This window comes from Leptopilina heterotoma, unplaced genomic scaffold (assembly GCF_015476425.1).
Source record: "Leptopilina heterotoma isolate Lh14 unplaced genomic scaffold, ASM1547642v1 Lhet_134, whole genome shotgun sequence".
Classification (NCBI taxonomy): Eukaryota; Metazoa; Arthropoda; class Insecta; order Hymenoptera; family Figitidae; genus Leptopilina; species Leptopilina heterotoma.
The window spans coordinates 3,181,746-3,208,447 of record NW_025110853.1 but is presented as its reverse complement, the minus strand read 5'-3'; the positions used below and the strand labels follow the sequence as shown (position 1 = coordinate 3,208,447).

The 26,702-nt window shown below is 24.0% G+C and overlaps 1 long non-coding RNA gene across 1 annotated transcript in view; it reads right to left on the bottom strand.

Annotated features, from left to right (window-relative positions):
• Positions 1-26,702, bottom strand: part of LOC122513085 — a 162,466-nt gene that overhangs the window by 70,191 nt on the left and 65,573 nt on the right. The window contains exon 2 of the long non-coding RNA XR_006302683.1: positions 22,011-22,113. This is a non-coding gene — a long non-coding RNA (uncharacterized LOC122513085). The remainder of the gene's footprint in view (positions 1-22,010; positions 22,114-26,702) is intronic.

Sequence of the window (26,702 nt, the reverse complement as noted above, 5' to 3'; positions counted from 1 at the left end):
TAACTTTATAAAAAGTAGTGAAAGATATTTTTAGTCAGACACAACTTATGAGAAATGAAAAAAGTTTGTTTTGTTTTGGGTAACTCTTGCAATTCCATCCTAAGTAGTAAAAACTAAGTTTGAGCAGACAAAATGTGTTTATAATTATTTCCGTAACTTTGTAAATATTAGTATAATGCGTATTTGTACAGGAAATCTATTTATCAGTAGAAAATTTTTTTTTGTAAAATGAAAAGTAGTAAAATCTATTTTAATGCAGACAAGGTATTTAAGATAGTAGAGACAGATAGTTGCAGTTATGCAGCATATTGTTTAACTCTGATAAATATATTTAGTAGTAAAAGCTGTACTATGTCAGACAAGAATTTCTGCATTTTCCCGAGTTGAAATTTAAGCCCTACTTTCACCCTGAATTTTCAGGGTCTATTGAGTGTTAGGAGTAGTAAAGTAGGGTCTAATTCTAATACAATTAGACCCTACTTTGACTCCCAAAACAGGCTGAAATTTGCCAATCTTCCATTTGGAGAAGCAAAGGAGGGTCTACTTCTAAGAAACCTATACCGTACTTTTATACCTCGTAGACCCTACTTTCATACTCATAGACCCTACAATTAGAAAAAGAAAAATTTGAAGATTTGCTCAGATTCAAATGAAGCACTTGGGATGAGTAAAAGTGGAATTTTATGTGTTTTATAGCGTCTATATACACGAAGTGTATATAGACGCTATAAAACACATCAGTATTTATGAATTTGGAGTACTTTTTGCATTTGCAGTGTTTCAAGTAATGCATTAAAAAATAATTCTAAATTTTCTTTTAGAATGTAGGGTCTAGGAGTATGAAAGTAGGGTCTACGAGGTTTAAAAGTACGGTATAGGTTTCTTAGAAGTAGACCCTACTTTGCTTCTCCAAATGGAAGATTGGCAAATTTCAGCCTATTTTGGGAGTCAAAGTAGGGTCTAATCGTATTAGAATTAGACCCTACTTTACTACTCCTAACACTCAATAGACCCTGAAAATTCAGGGTGAAAGTAGGGCTTAAATTTCGACTCGGGTTGTTTACAAGTAGTAGACGGCGTAATAAGTCGGCTCAATGTATTTATTAATAGAAAATAACAGTGTTAGTAAAATACCCCTAGTAGAAATTTGTCATGAAGCCACTCGATTGTTCAAGTTACTGGACAGTTTTTGTCACGGACGCTGATTCTAGGCGGACTGGTAAATAACTGTAAAGTTACTGACCAACGCTCTTCGTCAAAGATTCAAGTTGAATTTTATATTGGCTAGACATAACTTCTGTCTAGTTTTTTTAATGTTACTTTAAAGTACTTCTAGAAATTATAGTTCTAAGTTTGTCGTGTCGATAATAATTATAATTAAAATAAATTAATTAAAAAAATTAATTAACAATATTAATTAATAAAATAAATTAATAATATTAATAATCAATAAAATAAATTATTAAAATTAATTATAATAAATATTTACAATCATTTATAATAAATATAAAAATAATAAAATTAGTTAAAAATTAATTTTTTTAAATTCCATTTTAGTTTAATTATAATTTTCTATTAATTAAAAATTTAATGAATTTATTATTATTAATTAATAATCAATTAATCATATTAAATAATAAAATTAATTAATAAATATTTATAATAATTTATAATAAATTAATAAAAATAATTAAAAGTTTAATTACAGTAATCAATTTATTTATTAATTGTTAACGTTGCAAATTAAATTACTAAAAAGTTATAATAAGTAAAAAATCATCTAAAATGTTTTATTACATAGAAAATATTAAAAGTATATACCAATGCTTAAAATCTCTAGTTACGGCACTGAACTGAAACATATGTGCAGTGGTTATTAATTCTCAGTAGCCATTGCGTTGAACGGCCGAGTGCGTTAAGCGGTGCGACTTTAGTCCAGCGGGACCCGGGTTCGCTCCCCGTTACCCCCCCAAGATTTTTTCGGTGAAATTGCGTTATCGTTTTAAGGTTTATATAGATTATAATTGTTTATACTAATAAAAAATATTTGTTTCAGTGTTATTGTTAATAATAGTGCATTAAAAAAATGAAAGTTGTTTGAAAACAGTAAATATTTAGGATATTCGAATTAAGAATTTTTTTTTAATTCAATTAAAAATCAAAAAGTAATGTAGAAAATTACATGTAATAATTTACTATTTACATTATTTTTATATAATAATTCAACTAATTAATTAAAAATTATAAAATATTATATAATTTTTTATTCTATTCCATTTATTATGTATATATTATAATAGATGCAGAAATTTTTCAAAAATATTTTTTATTGAATTTCTTTGGTGCTAAATAGAAATTTTATATTAATTGCATGAAATAAATGTGTTGACTACAGTAAATCTTAATATTAAACAAATTTTCAGTATTTCAAAAGAATTAATTTGTCTAGTTTTTCTATAGAACCGTTGACCAGAATTTATAAAGTTGGGCAAGATAATAACTTGATGAAAAAAGCGTGACACTCCATTCCAGTTATTAGCGAGTTGGCTTGTAAAGTAACTAGACAATTTCAAGCGCGACTGGACAGTTCCTTTATAATAACTAGGACAAATTTCTACTAGGGACCACGCTTGTAAATATTTAAGAATAATGAGTAAGTAGATAAAGAAGTTTTTAGTCAGAGATGTCATTTGCTACAGTAGGATAAGTTAGTTTTAATCAGGCGAGGTAGTTTTCAGCTCTCATAAATTATTTACTACTTGGAGTTTGAAGTAGTAAGAAATGAGTTTAGTCAGACATGAATACTTTACGATACGTAACATAAGTTTGTAATTGTAATAAGTGGTAGAAAGTGAATTTAGTCCAACAAATGTATTAAACAGTAAAAAGAATAACAGTATCATTAAATAAAATCGTGCTGAAATTTTCTTGGAGAATAAAAAGTAGTAAAATGAATTTTAAGTCAGACAAGGTATTCGAGATGTAAGGAACGGTAGTTGAAGACAGAAAAATTAAGACGCGACTTTTAAAAGTTACGAACATTTTTTAATGATCGGTAAATCCTTTGACCGAGTCAATCAGTAGTAGAAGGCATTTTTAGCCAGACAATGCAATTATAAGACAGTAGAGATAAGTAAAACGTTTTAATTTCTTTTTCATTTATAATAAGTAGTAGAAAATGTAATTAGTCGGACAAATGTGCGTATTAAACAATAAAAATGAGAGCGATAGTAAATGTAACCGTTTAAAATGTTTTCTTCTGTAGAATAAAAAGTAGCAAAATGTATTTTTAGTTAGACAAGGTACTCCAGGTTTTTTAGTAAATAAAGTTAGTGAAAGACAGACAAAGTAAATTCTTATAATTATATTAAGTAGTAAAAGATGTCTTTGGTCAGACAAAACGTTAGTTTCAAACACTCAAAATTTTCAACTTTCATAACTACTTGAAGTAGTAGAAAAGGTGTTTTGTCAGACAGCGTCTTATATAAATGTCATAAATAGAAAAAACGAGTTCAGTCAGACAAGAAGTTCTCAATTATTCTTTTCTAATAATCAATAAATGGCGTATTTAGTGAAACCAATGTATTCATAAAAATTAAATTCAAAATGGCGAATCCAATATGGCGGACGACTTTTTCAAAAATTGATCAAATTCACTTGAAACTTGTTCCTCGGGGTTTTTTGGGGTCGCTGATTACAAATCTGAATGTCACTTTTAGGAAATTCTAGCTTCATACTAACCTACAGTATGTAAATAATTTATTATTTTTACCAGTTTTAAGCGAATCGGACAACATTTGAGGATTTTTTCAGCTATACTGAATCCGTTTTGTTTAATTTACCAAAAGTGACTTCAGATTCGTAATCAGCGACCCCAAAAACCCCCGAGTAACAAGTTTCAAGTGAATTTGAGCAATTTTAAAAATAATTCCGCCATTTTGAATGTTTAAAAACTGCCACCGGATTCGTAATTAGCGACCCCGAAAACCCCTATGATCATTATATTATCAATTTCCAATGCAATATTAATTTTCGTATTTCTAGGTATATGTCCGCCAACATAAAATTACAAAATATTTGAAATAAATGATTTCAAACATGATTTATAAGTTAAAATCTGAAAAAAAATTAGGTGGGAATAGGGATTCCCACCATGCTTCAAAGATTTAAGGAAGAATCTGACAAACAGTCAAAACAAAAGTTAATCCAATGTCATAATTTAGTATTTTAACCGAAAAAGACAAATTAATATTTTTATTTTAAACTACATTTTAAACAATTGTAAGTTGCATTTGAATATAAAAATTATAATTCTTTGTCAAGGGATCGTACACATAATATGTCACGCGAACAGGGGGAGGGGGGGGGGTCAAGCCATTTGTATTTCTTATTAACAGAAAATTTTTATTTTTAATCAAATGCAACTTAAAATTGTTGAAAATATTAAAAATTAAATTCTTTACGCTTTCACTAAAACAATTTAAAAAATTTAATAAATTAATTTTTTTGATTTTTGGAAGACGTATATATAAAAGGTAAAAGAAAAAAAAACTGTTTTACTTTTTTATAAAATAGACGACGTTTCGGTGGTCAGGTTCGCCACCATCATCAGGTCATTTTAATAAAAAAAATGTTCTTTTTCTATAAAAATTAATAAAACACAATTTTAAAAAAAATTAAATTTAACCAAAAAATAAAAAACAATTTTTACCTAGTTAAAGTCAATAAAATAAACATCACGTCAATAAATTAAAAACCATAAATAAACGCAATACAACAAAAAAATAAAATATTTAAATTTACAAATCACAAACATATTAAAACGCGTGATTAGTCAAACTGACTGAGCCGGTGACAATTTTCGCGTTATATACAGTCGATGGGGTCAACGAGCCGCAATAGAAATATTATGAATTATAACCATTATTTCAATTTATTAAGCAAAGGAAAATAGGAATTACTAAGAAACTGTATATCTTTCTTCTTGTTAATAGTAAAATTATTTCATTTAATATAAATCATCTCAGAAATTAATCGTTTTTTATAAGAAGTTTCATAATCTAAAATTTCTGCATTGTCAAAATTAAAAGAATGATTACACAGGAAAAAAGAAGTGTTATTTTAACACTAAAAGTAGTGTTAAAACAACACGCAACATTTTTAACCAACACTATGTGATTTTAACACTTCATTGGTGTTAAAATAACACTAGAGTATGTTAAATTAACACTAGAGGGTGTTAAATTATTATACATTTTTAATGGGGTTAAAATAACACAAAAACTGTGTTAAAACAACACCATCTGAAAAGTACACGCAACAAATTTAACACATATTTTTTTCTGTGTATATTCAGTTTGTTGTTTGTTCACAACAGATTCGAGGTTTTTGTTTTTATGCTCGCTAATTCTTTTTTTCAAAGTACGCTTTGATTCACCAATATATGTTGCAGGGCAACTATTACAATTAAATTTATAAACAATATTATTCCGATCCCACTTTTTCGTCAAGTCCTTTCCCAATTTTATTACAGAGCTTAAGCTTTTTTCCACAATAGAAATAGAAAGTAAATTATATTTTTTTTAAATATTAGATAATTGATAATAAATATCATTAACCCTCGGAGAACACACCTCTTTTCTTTTAAAACTCAACCACTTTTAAACTGCTCATCTAATCAAACAAAAGAATTTTTTTAAATATAGTTCAAACTCTGTAGAATAAGTCTGTATACTTGAAAATCCTTATTAAAAATATTAAAAAAAGATAAAAAGCTTTTTTTATCTATCTATCTATCTATATATTGTTTTATCTATTGTTTTATGAATTAATGAATGTTTTCGTTTTTAATATTTTTTTGTATAAATTCTAAAGGGTAATCGTTGTTTTGCAAAATTGTTTTGCGAACCTCACCACCGAAACGTCGTCTATTTTATAAAAAAGTAAAAGAGTGTTTTTCTTTTACGTTTATTATATACGTCATCCAAAAATCGAAAAAATTAATTTATTAAATAATTGTGGAAGAATTTACTAAATATTCAATGAATTTAAAAAATTGCAGTGTCTTTTTCTTTTAAAATACAAAGTTATGACATTGGATTAACTTTTATTCCGATTGTTTGTCTGATTCTTCCATAATAATGCGACCGTTTTTCTGGGTGTAAATGGAATATTCGTAGAGTTAGAATAATCGTCTTTCCGTGAGTGGTATATTCAAACAAATTCGTGAGTTATTATTCCCTTTATATCCGCACTTTGGAGAAAGAGGATTTTGATTTAGGATTTGGAGCGTGTGTAATTGTCTATATATCGAATGGCAAATCGAGATGCAGTGGACAATATCGATTCATGCGTAACTTGTGCCGCCTCGATAATATATTTATAGTAATTGCTGCAGTTGGGTAGATTCGCGGTCATCGGGAACAGTTACACGGTTCTCATTGAAAGCCGCCTTGACGTCGAGCCATGGAGGCCTGATGGTCATTGAATTCTGTCCTGCGACCCCAATGTTCAACATTCAGTCTGTTCGACCATCTCTCCTCTCTTCCACCACCACCACCACCATTCACACACATCTCCTTTTCACTCTATATAGATGTCTCTCTATATTTGGGATTTACCAGCTCTGTTGGCATGCTAGGTGACCCCCTGCAAACTATCCGGGATTTATTGCTTCCAAGCTGAAAAAAATGTCGAGTCAACAAAAACTTTGCTGACACCGAATATCAGTATACGATAGCTGCTGCTTCGTGTGTATAACAAGAAAATCTGATCAAACCGAATTGAAACGGTAAAACTGCATCTTCTCTATACACTATCCGATATATGCGCGCGTGCTTTTTTGTAAATTGTTTGTTACGTGTCTCTGTATGTGTCTAATTCAGAAAAATCGATCTCCAACCATTTGTAACAAGTTTTCTAAAATATTCAATTCAATAGTTCCATGTTTTCGAAAAATGAAAACAAAAAGAAGGAAGAACAAATTTTAATAAATTCCTTTAAAAATGGAATGAAACCTATAATAAATAATTTTGACTCAACACATAATAACTTTGGTTCAATAAAAATTAAGTTTCATTCAATTATAAAATATATTTAATTCAAACTTATATATTTTTGGTTGATTACCAGGGTTGACAAGCTTTTGCTCATTTCAAATTCCCTCACTTTTCCAGGTTTTCCAGGTTAACAAACAGAATTTTTCAAAGTTTTTAAAACTACATTTATATTTTACAAAATTAAATAATTCCAATAAATTTTTACAAATACATGGAACTTTCATATAATACTGTATTCCGCATTACTATATTTATCTTTTTTTAATAAATATTTAATTATTATTTTTCCATAGGAATTAAAATTCTTCAAAAGATTCAAATTCAAACATTTTTGAAATTAAACAACTTATAAAATATAAACCATGAAGAAATCGATCACTCCGAGTCGAAGATATTATTCGGAAATTCTTCAATTAAAAATATATTGGAAAATAAAAACTTCAAATAACTTTAAAAAAATTCAATTAAACTTTTTTAAAAAAATTAAATCAACACAATTTCTAGTTAAAAGTATGAAAAATTCAAACATTCAAAGATTATAATTTGAAATCTTTTCAAAATTCAATTATTTCTAAAAATTCACGCTATAATACTTTCTCTATAAATTTGAATTAGTAAAAATGTTTACTAATTGGAATTAGTGACTGACTTTTTGCTTCTGAATTAGTAAATTTTACTATTAAATTAGTAGAAACAACTATTTATTAGTAAAATCTGCTAATTCAAAAGCAAAAAGTCAGTCATTAATTCAAATTAGAAAACATTTTTACTAATTCAAATTTAGAGTTTAATATTCAATTTTTCAATTGAAATTCATGTTTATTTTTATTCGAAAATTTTACGAGAATTCAATTAATTAAATACAAAAATAAATAATTTATTGAAGAATTGAATGTTTTTTAAAATTTAACTCTCATAAAGAATTTTATCAACAAGTTTTTAAATAGTTAATTAAAAATCTTTTGACGAATAATTTTAATTTTCGAGAAATTAGATTAAAATTGTATTAAAAATAATTGAATCTCTATAAAAAATTTGATTGAATTGAGAAAAGTTTTTGAAAATAATTGAAATTATGCCAAGAATTTTATTAAAATTTTTAAACATAATTAAATTTTGGAGAAAAATTTTATTATTTATAAAGATAATTGAAATTTTGAAGAAAAGTTTTTTTAAACTTTTGACCATAATTAAATTTTTGCGAAGAATTTTATTACTTTTGAAAATAATTGAATTCTTGAGATGAATTTTATTAAAATTTCTTTTTAAATAATTGAATTCTTTCGTGAAATTTTATTGAAATAGTAGATATATTGAAAATAATTGAATTTTGCTAAATTATTGAAATTAATTAAATTTCTACGTAGAATTTTATTAAAATTATTTTGAATTGAAATTGAATATTGTTAAGAAGAATTTCATTAAAATTTTTGAAAATAATTTAATTCTTTCAAGAAATTGAATTTCTTTGATGAATTTGAATAAAATTTTCAAGAATTACATTTTTCGAGAAATTCCTTTAAAATTGTATTTAAAATAATTGAAATTCTGCGATGATTTTTATTATTTATGAAAATAATTGAATCTCTAAAAAATTTGATTATTTATGAAAATAATTGAATTATTGCGAAGGAATATTTATAAAGATTTTATAAATAATAGAATTTCTGTGAAATTTTTATTATTTAATTAATTCATTCAAAATTGAAATTTTACAAAATTTCAAATTACAACCTTTAGAAGTTTATCTATTTATGAAAATTGTAAACGCAACTCTTTTCAAAATTAATTTATTTATTTATTTATTTAAAATTTATTTTTTCCCTACAAATTGCTTTTCTTTATTCCTGAACAAGAGAGTTGAGTAAAAATGAAAAGCTTTTTTAAACAATTAAAATCATATAAAATAATGAAAAAACTGTTTCAAAAAATTCGTATTTAAGAGCAAACATAGCATATATGTATAATATTTCTTTTAATTTAAAATCAGTTGATGTATTTCGGATGTTATTTATAGGGAATCATTTGAACAGTGCGCGAGAAACGTAAATGTATTTAATTCAAACAATAAAATTTAATTGAACGCACTTTGTTTGATTCAATTAAATTTTTTTATTATTGAATAACAGTTTGCTTTAATGAAACAAATATTGGAGAAAAATGCCAATTTTTTTTGTACAAAGAAAACGAGAGAGGAAATCTATTAAAAATTCTAACAATAGAGGAATATTAATAAACGAAAAATTACGAAAATAAATGGAAATTATTAAAAAGTGTAATAATTTTTAAAAATTCAATTACTTAAAAAATGTTTTTTCAATTTTATAAATTTATTATTTTTGGTTATTTTTTTATTTCGAAATTAAATAACATTAAATCCTAATCCTAGGCGAAAAATAAACAAAAAATAGTAATAAATACTAAATTAAAAAAAGTAGTAAAAAAAAGAAGAGACTTAAAATAAAAAAGAATTCTTTTTATTTCTAGAAGAATTTACATGAATCACTGAATTCAATCGAATGGGAAAAAAAGAAAGTATATAATTTGTCATCAATATAGGTATATTACTTTAAGGAATTACAATTGCACTTGAATTGAGACAAGACAAAGAAGAATTTAAATACACAAAAATTGGAAGAAAAAAGAGGAGGTAATGGAAAATTGAATACTCAGTAATTTTCCAATACGAAGTAGGTCATTATTAGAAGTTGGAACTGAAATCAACGAGAATACTCATCCGATGAAAATCGTCTGGAAATCTAAAGACTAAAACAGATGCGCGAGTGCGGCGCAATTCAATTGCTCCTACTTATTTTCTTTTTACCTCAAGCATAATTAATTTCATCCGCCATATTGGATCCGCCATTTTTAATTACTAATCTTGTCGAAAAATTACCGGACCGTAAATTAAATTTTATTACTTCCACGTCTTTTTTTTCCTAATTACAAATTCAGAGTTTGTAATTGGATTGAAACAAAAAAAGAAGAAGATAATTTCGATTTTTTCAAATATAGAAAAGAAATTTCGAAATAAACGCCAGCGAATATGTAATGCACACACTGAATAAAAAATATTTTATAATGAAAAAAATGTTTATGATTTAAATAAACGATTATTTGCCTATAAAATTGTATTTTAACCAATAATTTCAGTATTTTAAGAACACACAACTTCTGTTGTATATTTTTCAAAAATTTCAAAAAAATTTTTTTAAAAATTTTATTATTTTAAATAAAAATCTTTAAAACATTTAATTATTTTTAATAAAATTGTATATAATTTAAATTATTTTAAAAATTTTCAATAGGTAATACTTAAAATATATTAATAAAATTCAATATCATTTAAAAATAGATCTTAAATATTTTCAAAATTATTTTCAGATTTTTTTCTATTTAAAATTCGTTTTAAATTGAATTATATTCAACTAAGGAAGTATATAATACAATTTTTAATTTCTTTTTTTATCTTTAGAATTTTAAATTAAAATTCTTTAATAATTCAAATATTCTCAGAATATTTATTTTCAATTCTAAAAAATTCTTTAAAAATTCAATTATTTTTCTTAATTTTCACATAATATTTTTAAATATTAAATTCTTTTAACAGTACCTATTGAATGAAAATTCATGAAAAATTCAATTACTTACAAAAATTTTAGTATTATTTTAAAAAAATCAATTAGATTTCTAATTTTTAACAAAAATTGATGGACAATTCAATTTTTCTGCAATTTTAGTATAATTTTGAAAATATCGGTGAATTTTTGTAATTTTCACCAAAATTGGTTGAAAATAAAATTGTTAAATTATTTCTCGCAATTTTTTATTACAATCATTTAAAACTGCCAATTATTTCGAGAATTTTGAACAAAAATAGTCTTAAAAATTTGTATTATTTTCTGAAATTCTAATATAACTTTTTAAAATATTCGATTGCTTTTAAAATTTTATACTATAATTTTCATAAAAAATTCAATTTCTTAAACAAAATTTAAATTCAAACCTTTTAATTTTTAACTAATTAATAAAAATTTTATTTGTAACTGTTTTATATTTAAATTATTTCAGATGACATTGAAACCAATTAATGTTTTTTTAAGCTAACAAACATATGAACACATTCGATTGTGATACTTTGTAAAATTGAATTCTTTATCGATTAATAAATTCAAATTCTTTATAAAATCAATTTTTTAAAAATTTAAATCAAATACAAAATTATAAACATTTGAATTAAAATTCCTTAAAAATCTATAGAGAAAATAAATGGTGTTATTTTAACACCGAATTTGAATTCAAAAATATTTTTCGTTTTACTAAAAACCATAATTTTCGTAATAATTCTAAAATTTTATTATTTTTTCCAGTATACTTTTGATAAAATTCTCTGACATTTTTCTGACCAATTTTATTTTTCCTGACTTCCCTGACTTGTGGCAACCCTGGATTATTTTGATTTGCTAAGCAGAAAAGAAATTTCGAAACATAATATAATAATTAAAAAAAATTGCAATTTTAGTAAAATTATATAACAAATTCCATTATTTTGAGAATTTTGAATTAAAATTTTTAAAAACCTCAATTGTTCACAAAAGTTTTAGCATAATTAAAAAAAATTAATTTAAATCTTATAATTTTTAATTAATCAATAAAAATTTTAATTGAAATTGGAAAAAATCCATAGTAATAATTTAGAGAAAATAATAAAAAATTATTAATTTAATTAAGACAAATTTTACAAAAAACTGATGTTTCGGTACAAGTTGACTACGATTAGAGTGTTTCTAAATAATAAATAAATAAATAAATTTTGTTTAAAATTGTGATTCTTTATGAAATTTAATTATTTACCAATTATTAAATTAAAATTCTTTGTAATTCAATTTTTTTTTAATTTCTAAATAAAATTTTGTAATATATTTAAATATTTTACAAAAAATTTCACAAAATTTAAGTAAAGTAATAATATTATTCTTTAATAAAATTATTTTAAAAATTCATATCAAATTTTCAAACAATTGAATTGAAAATTTTTAGGAACTTAATTTTTTCAGAACTACAAATACAATTCTTCAAAGCAATTGAAATTTTCGAAAAATTTCCTTGTGAAATTTAATTATTTCTGAAAATTTGTAACTATTCTGAACTATTATTGGTTTTTAAGTTAATTAAAATAATAACTTTCTGAAAGTTAGTTTCGAATTTAATTTTTAATTAAATATAAAACAATTATCTACAGCAATAAGAAAAATTAAGGTATTGTTCTAAAATTTATGCATTGTGATTAAAAACATTTTTAATTGAAAAAAATTCAAGTAGAATTTAAGGTTTTTATATTTTTGAAGAATGTTTTTCCACATACCAAAAAGCAGAATTTTCGTAGTAATTCTAGAATTTTATTGCTTCCAGTACTTTTGATAAAATTCCTTGACATTTCCCTGAATTGTGGCAACCCTGGATATTTTCGATTTGGTAAAAAGAAAAGAAATTTCGAAATAAAAGTTTTCGAATAAAGAAAAAGAGAGAGAGAGAGCAGAGCAGAGAAATATTTATACAAAATTAGGAAAATTTTCTCAATTGAAAAAATGAAACAATAGTCCCTGCAAAGAGGGAAATAAATCTTGAATATTGAAGAAATGAAAAATTCACTTGATGTATATATAGATATATAAAAAAAGTGAAAGAAGATGGTGGAATTTTGCGCGGGCGGGAAAAATTTGATAAGAATGGGATGTATATATGCTGGAAAGTATATCATCCACGGTTAAAGGGAACATCTTTCTTCGTCCTCGTTCCTCAGACGGTATCTTTCATCGTTGCATCGTTTCCAACATACATCATACATCATACGTCACACGTCATATGTTATAGAGAAGATTTCTCCGGGCGAATATCTTCCCTATCCGGTATAAGTTTGCCAAGCGTCAGCGTAAATACAAGTTTTGATCTCAACGCCTTGCCAGAGAGAATGAGATGGAGAGATCGTGGGAGAAAGAAAGAGAGAGGGTTTATTTTCCAAGAGCCAAGGAGTCACACATGTGCACCCATTTTACACCTTGCGGCGTTGTGGCGCGACGTCTCGACCATTCCCAGCAATTTTCCCTGGCACGCGGGATATAACAAGCTGGAAACGAAAAAAAAACAAAAAAAAGAATTCCACCGAAAAATGTCATCATCTAACAAGATTTTCATCAAAAAATAACGAAACACGAATGTGACAAAATCTTCAGACAAAAATCTATATAAGAATGCGTATGAATAAACGCCAAGAAGACACTATACACGGTGGAAATTGAAATATTTTTTTGAAAATAGATTTATTTGTCAAAGTAAAAATATTGCACTGAGAAAAAATTTATTTCATTCAAATAACCGATTACTTGATTATTATCAATTAAGTATATCAGGGCTGCCTCAAAAATTTAATTTTCTTTTTTCCTGATTTCCAGAAGAAATTTTGAATTTTTCCCAGGAATATTCTGATTCACTCTAAAAATTATTAGATACTCCAAAAAAATGTTCTATTACATTAATTTACAAATTTCCTTAACTGTAAAATTATTCCAAAACATTAATAACTTCTTTATTAAATAAATATTTAACCATACATAAAATTCTTCTTTAAATCAATTTTTAATCATTTTCGAAAAAGTTCTTCTATGAAAATTTTTAAATCCATTTGTTTGCAATTCAATCTTACGTGAAATTCCAATTATTTGAAAATTCTTTAATTATAAATATGTACATTAGAAAATAAAAACTTGAAATAATTTTAAAAAATTTCGATGAAGCTTTTAGAAGAAACATTAGTTCCATAGAATTTTTAATTGAATAAGTATGAAAACTTTAGCTTTTTCAAAGATTTTAATTTGAAACTTTTTAAAATTTAATTATTTCTAAAAATTACAATTATTAGTACCTAACTTATAAAATCAATTATCTAAAACTTTAACTGACATTAATTTTTAATTCAATTTTTATTAGAAAATTCTACGAGAGTAAGTCAAGTAATCGGTTATTTGAATCAAATAAATTTTTTTTAGTGTACCTGATTTCCAGACAAAATTTTGACTTTCTCCCTGACCCTGAAGAATATACCGATTCACTCAAAAAATTATTAGATACTCAAAGAAATGTTCTATTACATTTATATTTACGAATTTCTTTAAGTGTAAAATTATTCGACAACATCAATAACTTCTTTTTTAAATAAATATTTAATCATTATTATTTTTCTATAGGAATTAAGGATCTCAAATTAAAAACTTCTGAAATTAAACAAGTTATAAAAAATTGTTAAAAAACATGAAGAAATTTAAAATGACAGAGTAATAAAATCATTATTTTACATTATAAGAATATTGCAACTATAAATTTAAATTTTCAAAGATTTTAATTTTTGAACCCTTTTCAAAATTCACTTATTTATAAAAATTCACGATAAGATGCTTTTAATGTTCAATTATAATTTAAAATTTTAAGTAAAATTCATTTTTAATCAATTTTTATTAGAAAATTTTTCGAGAATTCAATTATTTAAATGCAAAGATAAATAATGTATTAAATAATTGAATATTTCTTAAAATTGAATTTTTTAAAAGAAATTTATAAAAAATTCTAAAAATAATTGAATTCTTTCGGCGAATTTTAAAAAAATTATAAAGAATAAATGCAATTTTCTATCAGTTTATGTAAAATTGTACATAAAAAATTATTGAAACTCTGCTATAAATATTGTTATTTATAAAAGTAATTTAATTCTTGCAACGAATTTTATTAAAAAATTTTTTAAAGAAGTGAATTCCTGTGAAGAATTTTATTTGTGAAAATAATTGAATTCCGGAGAAAAATATTATTATTCAATTTCTTGTGAGGAATTTTATTCAAATTTTTTAAATAATTGAATTTCTCCGAATTTTTTATAACATTTTGAAAATAATTAAATTCCATTGAGAAATTTCATTAAAAAATTGAAAATAAGTGAAATCTGACGAAGAATTTTATTAAATTTTTTTTAAATAATTGAATTCTTGTGAAAAGTTCTATTTTTAAACAAAATTTGAATTCTTGGGAAGAATTTAATTAAAATTTCTTAAATAATTGAATTGTTTCGAAGATTTTTACAAACATTTTTGACAGTAAAATTGTAATTCCTATAAGGAATGTTATATTTTACGAAAATAATTGTATTCTATAGACCATTTTATTATAATTTTTAAATTTATAAAGCATTTTATCAAAATTTTTGAAATAATTGAATTCTCGAGAAAAATTTTATTATTTATGAAAATAACAGATTTCTTACTAAGAATTTTATTCAAATTTTTTTCAAATAATTGAATTCCCATAAAAAAATGTATTATTTGTGAAAATAATAATAATTGTATTGAAAATAATTAAATTGAATAAGAAAATTTTATTAAAATTGCAATTTTATTAACTAAATCTTGTAAAGAATTTCGTCAAAACTTTTTTAAATAATAGAATTTTATTTAAATTTTTCGAAATAATTGAATTGGTTCGAAGAAATTTATAAAAAATTGGAAAGTAATTGAATACCTGTGAAATTTTTATTAAAATTTCGTTTAAATAATTGAATTCTTTTGGAAAAATTTTATTAAAATAGTAGATATTAAAAATAATTGAAATGAGGAAAGTTTTTGAAAATAATTGACATTTTGCCAAGAATTTTATTAAATTTTTTGAAAATAATTGAATTTCGGAGAAGAATTGTATTATTTATAAAAATAATTGAAATTTTGACGAGAATGTTTATAAATTTTTGAAAATAATTGAATTTCTGTAATCAATTGTTCTTAAAATTTCTATTTAAATTCATTAAAAATTGAAATTTTTAAAAATTTCATATTGAAGCCTTTGAAGTTCATCTATTTATGCAGATTTTAAACGCAACTCTTTTGAAATCTAATTAATTTAAAAAAAATTTTAAGTAAAATTATTCATTAAATAATAATTTTTAAGTAATAATTTTATGATAGTTCTTGAAGAATTAAGTTATTTAAAAGGAAATTATTGTCAGAAACAGAAAAAATTGAAAGTATTGTATTAAAATTCTTGTCAATTTCATAGTTTGTGAGGCAAACAAAAAAGACACAAAAATTCAGAATTTTCTTATAAATTCTAAAACTTAAATTTTTTCCAGTACTTTTAATAAAAATCCCTGACTTTTCCTTGAATTTCCTGACTTGTGGCAACCCTGTTTTACCATTCGCTTGAAAGAGTGCTCCAAGAATTAAAACGAAAATGTTTGATTGCTTTGGTACTAAACCTTAAATACAATTATCTGCCTACTCCCATTTTTTCTACTTATAAACTGATTTTCCGAATAAATTATTTGTTACTTAATGTTAATTTTTTACTATTACTTTGTTACTCTGATGCGACCTGAAATTTTTCAGTGATAAACATATTTATCTGGATAAATATACACTTAGTACACGGAAAGAAATCTGCTAGTATTATACCATTGGGCGGCCAATAGACTTATTCTATCGGACCCCCACTACTACTTTTCAGGCGAGTAGATGCTATTAGTCCATTGTATAAGTCTATTGGCCGCCCAATGGTATAATACTAGCAGATTTCTTTCCGTGTACTATTCTTAAAATAAAGTTAAGAGAAGAATTAAAAATGTATTGTCCGACCAAACACGGTTTTACTACTTAATATAGAATTACAGGAGTTGAAAATTATTTTCCCTGTCATAAACTAACTTTCTCCACTGTCTCACATGCTCTGTTTGACTATAAATACCTTCTACTGCTTTTCTTTCTGATAAATAAATTTAAAAACGTTTTATCTACTTATTTTTGTAACTACTTATTTTTTTACTTATTATTTATTACCCATTACTTATTATTACTACTTATTAGCAACATTTACTAATTCAAAAACAAAAAGTTAGTTTATAATTATTTTATCATACTGACACTGACATTTTTTGCGTTCGAAAATATTTCTCCGACTAAATGTCTTCTACTATTTATTATATATGTAGTTACAGAAAAAATTAAAAACACTTAAAAAAGTATCTTAAAAATAACTACAAAGTTACTTCTAAGATATGTACCTACTAAATTTTTGCAGTAAATCCATTGGCTGACCATACTCTCGTTTACTACTTAATAATAAGAATTAAAAGAGTTCAAATTATTTCGACTAACTCTAACTAAGTTTTTTAATTGCAAAATTCTTCTGCAAAATTCAATTACTTTTAAAAAAAATCTGTTCAAAATTTCAATTATCTTTGTGAATAATAAAATTCTTCTCCAAAATCCAATTATTTGCAAAGAATTTTAATAAAATTCTTGTCAAATTTTCAATTATCTTTATAAATAATAAAATTCATCTTAGAAATTAAATTATTTTAAATATTTTTTTTAATTTCTCATCAAAATTTTAAATATTTTCATAAATAATAAAATTCATCATGAAAATTTAATTATTTTCAAAAGTTCTGATAAAATTCTTTGCAAAATTCAAATATCTTCAAAAGTAAGAAAATTCTTGTCAGAAATTAAATTATTTTCAAAATTTTTTTTTAAACTCTCCTCAAAATTTCAATTATCCTTGTAAATATCAAAATTCTTCTGCAAAATTCAATTACTTACTAATGTTTTATAAATTTCTTCCTAATAATTCAACTCGGGCATCTTTAATTATTATAAAACATGAAGACATCGATTGCTCCGAGTCGAAGACTCGGAGTGATCGATTTCTTCATGTTTTATAACAATTTTTTATAAGTTGTTTAATTTCAAAAAGGTTTGAATTTGAATCTTTAGAAAAATTTTAATTCCTATGGAAAAATAATAATTAAATATTTATTTAACCCTCCGTCACACACATGAGTAAAAATCACGAATTTACACACGTTTAGAGGGAATCCCTCACCACATTGTAAAATAAGCAACATTACAAAATAAACAAAGGAATCAACAAAAATTTAGTTTTAACACAAACTTACAAATATGAAGTAAATTATTGTAAATTATAAAATTAATCAAATTAATTTTCGGTCTCAAAAATAAAAATTAATTACACGAATGCACATCTTCGAAGGAATTCCACTTGACATGTAAAAATAATGTAACATTAACAAATAAGCAAAAAAAATCATTAAACAATTCATTTTAATTATATTTATAATATAATTTTGTCATTAACCAACAGTGGAACAAAAAATGTTTTGAAAACTTGATTTTTTTATTTAACATAACCTCACTTTTTCGAGTTTTTTCTGGCTTTGAAGCTTCATAATTGAATATTAATTATGTTTAAACTAAATGTTTTTTTAGAAATGTGTTGAGGAGTAAATTGTCGAAAGGTATAGAAACTGATTTTATTTTGCAATGAGGAAAACAAAAGTTATTTAAAAAATACTGAAACCGTATAGAGGGAATCCCTCCTTAGGTGTGTGACGGAGGGTTAAAAAAGAAGTTATTGATGTTTTCGAAAAATTTGAAAGAAATTTGTAAATAAATGTAACAGAACATTTTTTTAATCAAACTTTTTCCTTTAAATTTTAAAAAAATTTCAGTCGCATTTTACTAAAACAAATCTCCAAAAAATCGATTAGTAGCATTTTTTCACAAAAAAGTCGAAAAAAGTCGAAAAAATCGCACAATCCGAGCCCTGAATATATAGTGTTATATACAGGAGTACAATCTTAACATGTCTAAATTTTATAGCAGTTTAAATAAGAACTCATCCAAAAAGATTAAATTCTAAAAAACAAACGTATTTTAAATTCCTTTCTTTATACAAGTATATATATTCTGTTTGCTTTAAAAGCAATATTTTTAAACTGAGTATAATGAGCATAGAGAAAGGAAAAATCGTGAGATCGTTAGGGGAACAATTACTTTTACCCCTGAAGCATCTGAATTCAAGTTTCACACCGTGACTCTTTATATATCTAAATACATATATATATATATACATATCGTAGAGTAGCACATATACACATTGTTGCAATTTTCAACTTTTCTATGTCACTAAACGTTATGTATCTCCTCTCAAAAGAAAGCACAAAGAATACAGTTAAAAGTGCGATATAGAGAGATTAATTCTGAAAAATTCTTTTGTAGTTTTCTGTATTTAACACAAAAAAATGTGTCACTATATCTACATTTCTTTGTTTTATTTCTTCGTTTTCGTTTTCATTTTTATTTTCATTTTTGTTTAGTTTTTTTCTGTAAAATAACTAAGCTCATTGTCACTCCTTATGTGAATAAAGTAAAAATAAATGAATATTATCAATAAATTAAAAAATATACAATAGTTTAAAACAAAAATGTTTTACTCTAAAAAAATATATAAATATAAATAAATACATTATAATTATAAACAACCATAAATCCATTTAATCCAAAAATACAAATCTAAAAAAAAATAATTCCGCTTTTTTCAACGTGTACAAAAATGTGAAAACTTGACGTTTACTACATGTTTTATAAATCTGTTGTGCTTACATCTATAAACATATATAAATATACAGAAGTAAAGAGCATTTATTTTAAACTCTGTGATAAAAGAGACGTAACAGACGCTAATAATTAATTCCGGTCACAAAATTATACACACTTTATATATGTTTATAATCCAACGTTGGCACAAATTCCCCGTTTCACTAATTTTGCCACAGTGTGCGATCTGTTTTTTTTACCCAAGAGCATTACGATTTCATGAAAATTTTATTTTCCTCGAATGTGAATAAAAAATAAATACTTGAATAACTTGACACTTCTTTTTTCGTTAAATACAATATCAAATTGGAACAATATTTTTCTTTATTCACTTTCTTTCTGTTTTCGCCGAATGAATAAATAATATTTTGTAATAAAAGAATTATATTAGGTATAATTAAAATTATATAATGTAAATAAAAAATTGAATAAATAATTATACATTTTTATATTTATATCATAATAATCAAAATCCACAAAAATAAATTAACACTTCTATCAGATATATTGTTTAATAAGAAACTGTAACTTCAAAATTATTTTCATCATTTCAATTCAATTATTATTTTCTAGAATTTTTGAACTAAAATTCTTCTTTAAATCAATTATTTTTAATACTTTTTGAAAAACTTCTTTGAGAATTTTCAAATCCATTTGTTTACAATTCAATTTTACGAATTGTCGATTATTCGGAAATTCTTAATTAAATATACCTATACATCAGAAAATAAAAAATTCAACCAGTTTAAAAAAATGCAATCATAGATTTAAAAACAAAATTAATTCTACAGAATTGTCAGTAAAAACGTTAAAAGTATGAAAAGTTCAGATTTTCAAAGATTTTAATTTGGTTTCCAAAATTTAATTATTTCTAAAAATTCATAGTATTCAATTTTCTAAAATTTTAACTGAAATTCACTTTCAAATCAATTTTTATTAAAAAATTTCAATTATTTTTAATACAATTTTAATCGAATTCCTCGAAAAATGTAATTATTCATAAAAATTTTATTAAAATTCATTACGAATTTTTATTAAAATTCGTCGAAAGAATCCAATTATTTAAAAATTTGTTGATAAAATTCTTTATAATAATTTTAGTATTTTGAGAAACATTCAATTACACTGTAAAAAAAGGGAGTTAAATTTTAACTCCCCAGGGGAGTCTATAAAAGTCGCACCCATTGGAGTGTTAATGCCAGGGGAGTTAAATAAAGAGAGTTAAAATTTAACACCCAAATGCTAACTCCCCATGGAAAAAATAACTCGCGCGGGTGTTGAATGAAGGGAGTTAGAAATTAACTCTCTTTTGGAGTTGATTTTTAACTCGAAAAATTTAACTCCCAACTCCCGAGTCCGTTAACTCCCTAAATTTTTTACAGTGTATTCAATAAATTATTTATTTTTGTATTTCTAATAAGATTTTTATTATTTATGAATATAATTGAATTATTGCGAAGAAATTTATAAAAAAAATTGTAAATAATTGATTTCCTGTGAATTTTTTATTATTTATGACAATAATTAAACGTTTGCGTAGAATTTTATTAAAAATTTTTATTAATAGGCAGTAATTGAAAATCATTGAATAGGGAAAAATTTTGAGATAATAGGTAATTTAAAATTTGCGAAGAATTTTGTTAAAAATTTGGAAAATAATTGAATTTTGGTAAATAATTTTGCAAATTATAAAGACAATTGAAATCTTGACGAGAATTTTTAAGAGAATTTTGAAAATAATTGAATTTCTGCAATTAATTTTATTACTTTTAAAAATAATTGAATTCTTATGATGGATATTGGTATTTTTGAAAATAATTTAATTTTGCAAAAAATTTTATTAAAATTACAAAATATAATTTTGGCTCAAAAAATGAATTCTCTTGAACTTTATTCATACAAATAAGTATTATAATACTACCAAGTTTAATTTAAATTGGTGCTCCAAAAAGTTTAATTTTAATATGGAATGGAACATACATATACATATATAATAATAATAATAATAATAATAATTAAAATGATATGTATATATAAAAGAGAGAAGTGCATCTGTGTAATTGCAGAGGGTGAATCAAATACGCGATGAGAGCAGCGCGCCGTCTGCGAATCGATAATTCTCGTTATTTCGGGTGTCGCAAGTATCATGAATATCGTATTCTGAGAAAAGTGTACGGAACTTGTGCTATTATAGTCAGGAAAACGAGGTAGCTAAAATAATTGAAATATGCCAGCGCGCTTTTTGACTGACGGAATAAGAAGTTTACTCTCGTTCTTTTACACATTTCATATACTGACATACATAAGTATTTAAGACCAATCGATAGAACTTTATATCAATTTTTATAAAACAATTTTGTTAACCTCTCACGAAACAAGTAAAATTTTGAATATTTAAACTTTGCAGTAAGAGAAATTTCACTGTTTGAGGGACATGATAATAAATTTTCAAAACACTCACCGACAGACAGGAAATTGATTATCAATCTTTTATGCTGCATTTTAATATTCAAGGAGTTCGTAGATGTTGCTATTTGTGTTTTTGAATTTCAATTCGTCTTTGTCTGAAAAAATAATATATTATTAATTGTTAAAGTCTGAAAAAGTAATTAGAGTATACAGAAAATAAATACTTTCGTACTTTATAATTTTGTTATTTTCTGACTGTGAATATTTATATGTATTTAATTTTAATTTACAAGCATTTATTAAAATTTAATTATTATTTGTATTTATTTGTTTTTAATGTCAATGTTTTGCATTAGATTTTTTTTTAATATAATGAACAATTGTAGTAAACACTTGTTGTAATCAATAAATTTTAACCCTTTGGGGCATAGATGTATATATTTGATCAAACTAATTTTACGGACATTTGCACTTTAAGGGGTTTGTAGGTTCACTGATTACAAATCCGAAATCAGATTATCAAAATTCAAAATGGTAGATGCAATATCGTGAGGAGACATATTTTATTTTATTTTTTCATATTCAAATCAACGAAATTAATTTATTTCTCTTTTTACAGAACTTGGAAATTTTTCATTTATATATCGCAAAAATATTTCCTTTATTTAAACCTGAATAAATATTCCCGAATATTAATTTTGTGCTATTACTTTTAATTTCAATTTCCCTAAAATTTGCAACGTTCTAAATGAACAAAAGTTTGTATTTAAATATTGAATTTAAAATTTGAATAGTTTGATAATTTCAAAAGTCCTGTTACTACCTATATATAGAATTAAAAAATAATTTGAATTCACAATCTAATTAATTGAGTTGAATTCACGAAATGAACTTTGTTAATAATTAATATTTCTACTGTAAAACAATATTATATAGTTCTATAGATTCATTTAAACATTTCACTCAATAGGAAATAAATAAAAAAATTCTTTTTCGCGAGGAGAGGAAATTAAAATATAAAAACACAAATCAGGAATATAGAAACCTGTTTATAATTTTTCATAATATTTTACACAATGGACATATTATAATGCATAACATTTTAAAAGAGAACAGATTTAAAAGGAATGTAATAATTAATTTATAAAGTATTGTTCGCATCAGTTTTCTGCAAAAAAAGAAAGAAAAAAAAACCAATATCAAACATCCACACATGTCAGTATTTTCCATTATGTATTCAATATAAACACAATAATAATTCTTCTTTGAATATTTCCATTAACAAAGAAATGACATATGTAGGTTGTGGTTGTTCAGCATTTATGTAACATTTAGATGTAACAATATAAACCCATTAAATATATGAATACGCACATATTTATATATAGTGTTATCACAAACACACAGCAAAATGTATTTATACACACGCAAGTGTCTCATATAACTAGAATGTTACTAGCACGCTTATCAAACGAGTAGACAAACGTTCTCCAGTTTCATACTCGTACACGTTTCGCAAGTTTAGTGTCTATGTACAATATATCCAGGTACCCTTGATGCATGCAGGACTCTTAAAATAGATAAATTCCATCTACTAACAAACATGTACACCAACACTAAACGCAAAAGTATATGCATTGCTTTTCCTTTCTTTAAAACTTTTTTTATCAAATTCCTTATTCATCGAAACAAAATTTATTTCCAAATATTTTTTATACGAATTTATTCTAAGCAAGCTTATTAAGTGACAATTAGATGGCTCCTAAATGAAAACATTATTTTTAAGGCTATGTTACAATTTTAATATTTATTATTTTTAAAGTGTAAACAAATTGCAAAAATTTAAGTTAATAAAATACGTGTAGAAATGGTGGTCGGGTTCTAGTGGGGACCTCACCAGTTTACCCCATTTGAAAAAGGGCTCCAACTAGAGAAATTGGTGGGGTTCTAGTCGATTTTGTCACGCTCTAGTTGATAGGGCCCCGACTAGAAGTTCTAGTTCACTTCTACCGGTTTTAAAAATTATTATTTTTCAACTTAACTTATTTATAATTGAATTCTCCATTCATATTAACATTATTAATGATTGTTGCACACGAAAAATCTCGTGCCTATGAGGGTTCGAACCTTGGACCTTGGGGACACCAGACGGATACACATACCTCTCGGCCATGATAGGTTGGATGGACTTCCGCTTAAAGTACATCCCGTTTGGAAATTCCGCCATTTGTCCCTATCTCTAGTAGGGCTCTCGCTAGATTCTGACTAGAATCTCTAGTCGAGAAAAACTAGTCGGGTTCCAATCTAATTCTAGTTAGATGATTCTTACAAGCATTATTTATTAAAAAAGTTTGCATATTATTTGATTACTTAATTTTTTAATTATTTAAACAAAATCTTTTATTTATTAAGTAAATTAAAAAAGAATAAACCATAAATAAATATTAATTATGTGGATATAATTAATTTTTATTAACTAAATATTGTAATATATTATTTATTATTATTATTATTATTATTTATTAAAACAATTATAGTAAATATAAAAATATAAAAAGTAATGTAATAAATTAGTTATGTTTAATTTTTCAATAACGTTATAGATATAATTAATTCATAATATTTTGAATTTTAGGGAGTTATTATTCATCACTCTTATTTAACTCTGCATTCCTAATGATAGTTAATAATAATTAATTATGACATTATTGAAAAATTAAACATTACTAATTGCAGTGCTTTTTATATTTACTATAGGGTAAGTGCGGGTATAGTCGGACAGTACTAGTAGTCGGACACTTTCGTGTTTTTTGTCAAATAAATAATAATGCATTGTGATAATTACTTTAAAAAGTATACTAGACGAATGTGTGAAGTTTATATTTTATTAAAATAGTGTTATTTTCGAAAATAATTAAACAAGAAATATTTTATTTAATATTTTAAAAATCGTGGTGTCCGACTATAGATACAACCATTTTCGAGTAGCGCAATGAGTAGCACAAAGTTTTGTTGACAATTAATCATAAATATTAAAACTTATAGGGTTTAAATATTATATTAATAACTTCTAATATGCTTTAATTCCATTTTCCAGCAGATAGCAATTAAAAAATTATCTTTTTTACTTTATAAATTCTAAATATCTGACAGATGTCCGACTATAGAAACAAGGGGAAAAAGTGTCCGACTACTCAAGCATTCGTAATTTTTTATTAAAATGTTAATATTTTATTAAATACTCAACTATTTGTAACAAATTTATATGATTTTTAATCCTGAAGAACTCCTTTAATTAATAATGTGCTTATAAACACAGTAGATATTTTCTATTTCAAGAAAAAAAGCATAATTTAAGATTGTATCCTTAAGTGTCCGACTACTAGTGCATTTACCCTAATTATTATAATTATATTATTCAATTTATTATTGTAATTATAATATTATAGCATCTTTTTAATTATTATTAAATACTTGCATTAATTGTGAAAAACATTTTAAAGTATAATTGCACATACATATCTTTTTAAAAAAAAATTATTTTTACGAATAATATTACAATATTTAGGTAATAAAAATTAGTTATACCCACATAATTAATATTTATTTATGTTTTATTCTTTTAATTTACATATTAAATAAAAGATTTTTATTTAATAAAATTGCTTTATTGGAATTTTTTGTAAAAATATTCTACAATATTTAAAATTTTGTTTAAAAAATGTTAAAAAATTAAATAATTAAATAATATGCAAAATTTTTTAATAAATATTGCTATTAAGTTTTTCTATCTATTAATCTGAATTATTTATATCTATAGAAAGATAATTTATGTATGTCATACTTGTACACTAGTTTGTCTAGTTTGAAATCGATAAGGTCCTAGTGAGTTTTTTCCAGTCTGAATTATCTAACTAGAATTTGATTGAAGCCCGACTAGTTTTTCTAGACTAGAGATTCTAGTCAGAATCTAGCGAGGTCCCTACTAGAGATAGGGACAAATGGGGAAATTTCTACACGGGATTGTTTTATTAAACCTAAATTAACTATAAATTAATAATAAAAATTCTTTATTTGGCATTTTATATTGGCTGAAAATAAATGACAAAATTTTTAAAAAATTAGCCTAAAAAATATTTAAGATGAATAACGCTTTTTCTATTTTTTTCGTGAGTTACGTGTTTTATAATTTCTCTCGCGAATAATGTGTTTTCATTTAGGAGCCATCGAATTATATATTTTAACAATCGACATAATTTGTCCTCACCTGTAGTTAGTGCTGATTTATTTAAATGTATTGTTTAATAGTTCAAATTTTTATGTTAAGAGATTGACAGTTTGTTTGTAAATAATAAAATAAGTGGAGAAAGAAAATTTAACTGCAATTTCAAAAACTCATGAAAGACTAGAGGTACAGTTGCAATTATTAAAAATAATTAATTATTTATGAATTAATTAATATATTTAAATAATTTAATTCTCGTAGTTGAATTTTAATAAGAATTTATTTTAAAAAAAATTTTAGTGAAAACTTTAGAAAATAATTAAAAGTGTTAAAATAGGATTCTTTATAGAAATTAGAAATAATTAAATTTCAACAAGTTTTTAAATAAAACAAATTATTAATTTGTTAGCTTCCTTAAAAACTAAAAGTTTTGAATAATATTATTCAAAAATTCTAAAAAATAATTGAATTTTGAAAGACTTGTAGTTCGAATTTTCATAAAAAATTTTTCAAATGGTT